At 41.3% G+C, this 3,349-nt stretch overlaps 1 non-coding gene across 1 annotated transcript; it reads right to left on the bottom strand.

Moving 5' to 3' along the window:
- Positions 1 to 3,007: 3,007 nt before the first annotated feature.
- Positions 3,008 to 3,126, bottom strand: LOC120715248. The gene has a single exon (XR_005691582.1). It is a non-coding gene; the product is annotated as a 5S ribosomal RNA (ribosomal RNA).
- Between the last annotated feature and the right edge of the window lie 223 nt (positions 3,127 to 3,349).

Here is a 3,349-nt window from a genome sequence, read left to right as displayed (position 1 = left end):
GTTTCTTTTTAGGTTTGTTATTTTTCAAATTCTATATTTATTAAGTTATGCAGGCTTGTTTGCACAACAAGCCTAAATAATTATATAAACTTTTCTCAATCTATAGTGGACTTTGGTTAGAATTAAAAAAAATAAGTGTAGTGCAGGTCTATGATGATTTTTAGTGCTACTATCATCTGTTCTGATTCTGGTTCTGTCTTGGTTAAGCTCCAATCGTAGTCCTGATTTGAATGTTGTAGTCCCTGTTTAATTCTGGATCAGTTCTGGGTCTGGTTGAATTGGGGTTTAGTCCTCGTGTTCTTGATACAGCCCTTATTTGTTCTGCCGGAAGCTTTGGTGTTGTAACGAGATGTCGCGATACAAAAAACAACAAAACGGTTGCTATTAAAGTCAACAAGAGCGACCCTGAAATTCTGCTCCAGGCAAAACTGGAAATTTTCATCCTGGAGCAGCTACGACGCTTGGATCCAGACAGGTGCAACATTGTCGAATGGAACGGCTATTTCCTCGATGGAGAGCGCATTTGCTTGAATTTCGAACTCCTCGACCAAAGCCTGTGGGACTACATTGGGGACCGGAATAACCGAGATCTCCCAATGAGAGAACTCAGGCCAATTTTGCATCAGCTCGCAAATGCTCTGTTCCACCTGGGTTCTGTGGGAATAGTGCATGCTGACCTCAAACCTGTCAACATCATGGTTGTGAACCGCAGTGAGTCTCCCGTCAAAGTCAAACTCATAGACTTTGGCCTCGCATGTCCTGCTTCTGCAGTGATTCCTGGTGACCGTGTGGGGACAATTGGTTATTGTGCACCTGAGATTATGCTTGGCACTCCATATGACGAAGCAATCGACATGTGGTCTCTGGGGCTGGTAGCTGTGGAGCTTGCTACAGGGGTGCCTCTCTATCCTGGGGAAGACGATTATGATGTTTTGAAATTCATAATTGAAACCCAGGGTCAGCTACCAGATCATCTTCTAGAGTCTGGCTTGTACACTGACTGCTATTTCATCGAGGATAACTACATGAAACAGCGCTGGACATTTAAGACCCAAGAACAATTTCAATACGAGACAGATTATCGATCCAAGGAAACTCGATATATAAAACTTAAGCGTCTCGATGACCTTGAACAACTGCTGAAGGTTAGGCGAGGACCGGAAAATGGCCAATCATTATTTGTAAGGCTAATCAAAGAAATGTTGGCCTTGGATGCAAATCAGCGCATAACACCCTCTGAGGTTCTGAAGCATCCCTTTTTCGACTCTGGCCTCTCAAGGAGAACCCCCTGCACTGACATGAATAGTACAGGGGGACAAAACCTTGTGCTCTCTCAGCAGCAATCATCGTTTGGGTGGCCAGAATTCTAGAGGAGCTAGAAATTCTTGTGGAAAAAAAGCCCAAAACAATAACATCAACAAAAACAACCAATGAATGTGGTCTTAAACTTGGGCACAATTTGGCTTGAAATCCATCAACTAATCTCTCAATATTCAAAGCGGAGCAGCAGACAACTTACCATCACATCAGTCCTTCAATCAGACCTACAACAAACGTCTTCCTTCTCTCACCCCAACCGGTCACAGCAGATGGCCGCCCCGACCTGAGCCTGGTTCTGCCGGAGGTTTCTTCCTGTAAAAAGGGAGTTTTTCCTTCCCACTGTCGCCAAAGTGCTTGCTCATAGGGGGTCATATGATTGTTGGGTTCTCTGTATGTATTATTGTAGGGTCTACCTTACAATAATACATACAGCCTTGAAGTGACTGGTGATGTGATTTGCTGCTGAATGAATTCGGAACTAATTGGAAATCTGGATATTAATTAAATAAACCTGCTTTGAGCATCAATTAATTGTTGTTTGAAATTCTTTATAAATATATAAATATAGTGCCACTCTTCTACTGTTTAAATTGCAACTGTTTAAAACTGACTAATTTATTCATACACTTGAGCATAAACACACGCACAGTAAATGGCCTGTATTTGTACAGCGCTTTACTTAGTCCCCAAGGACCCCAAAGAGCTTTACACTACATTCAGTCATTCACACATTCACACACACATTCACACACTGGTAATGGCAAGCTACATTGTAGCCACAGCTGCCCTGGGGCGCACTGACAGAACATTGCAGAACCTTCAGCACCTCGTATGAAAAATATTTGACTGTGTGTATGCTTTTAGCACTGTTTGGATTTGAGAAAATCTAAAATAAATCGAAATTTGCTTTTAGAAGTTGTTTTATAAAGTTCAGTGGTATATTATGCATACAATAGGACATCTATTTAGATTTACATCTTCCACAGAAAAAACTGCACATTACTGAAACTTAGTATACTGGACTTTGTTGTTGTCCCACACAGGTTCAATTTCGAGTGGTAGATGGCTCAGTGCTCAGTCAACCAAGATTTTATGATAGTGGGCACAATGAGATAGATAAGCTGCTTGTAAACAGTACTTTTATGCTCTCTTTTTCCATTTGGATAAGAAAGAAAGAACCAGGAAACAAAGGCAAACAAATAATCTGTGCCTTTATCCCAGATTCACATTATAGGAACAGCTGCTCAATGACCACTGTAGTCTTTGCTTACTGCACTTTTATCTAGATCTATGCAAAGTGATCCACTACACCTACTTTTACAGCTAAATCATTTTATGAGCACTGATGCCATTTTAATCTGAGTTTCTACTCAAATACAATCAGTAAAGAAAAACCCAGTCTGTGACGTTTGTTTTGAAGGAAAAGGTATTCCCTGCAAATGTTTATCTGTGTGAGACTATTCAGAAAACAGTAATTTTGTTTTATAGGTGAGACACTTGGCCTCTTTTTTCCTTGTTCTACATTTGTCTTTTGTCCGATTACTCTGGAACACAAGATGGAAAACTGATATTCTCATGTTAAAAATATAGAAAAAAGATTTTATCACCCATAAATGTTAACTTCTCATGCCTCTAAGCACAAGCAGGAGCAGAAGTGCCCTCTGCAGTTTGTGTGTGGAAGTGCAAAAGCTTACAGCACCTGGTATTCCCAGGTAGTCTCCCATCCAAGTACTGACCAGGCCCGACCCTGCTTAGCTTCCGAGCTCGGACGAGATCGGGCGTGTTCAGGGTGGTGTGGCCGTAAGCGATGGAAGAGCTGTGAAAAGTTTGGGTGTGAGTGTTATGCTTACAAGCAAGACAAGGGTAAGCTGGATTCTAGGTGTACAAAAGGGATTTTTGTTGGCTACGACAAAAACAGTCCAGCAAACAAGGTTTATTTCACAGACAGCGCTAAAGTGCAAAAGTTTAGGCTGGTTAAGTTTGTAACCAAACACAATGAGGAAAAGCAAACACAAACTGATACGACATC

Source organism: Simochromis diagramma, unplaced genomic scaffold (genome assembly GCF_900408965.1).
Source record: "Simochromis diagramma unplaced genomic scaffold, fSimDia1.1 OVJJ01000587.1, whole genome shotgun sequence".
NCBI lineage: Eukaryota > Metazoa > Chordata > Actinopteri > Cichliformes > Cichlidae > Simochromis > Simochromis diagramma.
The sequence above is the reverse complement of the archived record's forward strand: the minus strand, read 5'-3'. Positions and strand labels throughout refer to the sequence as shown.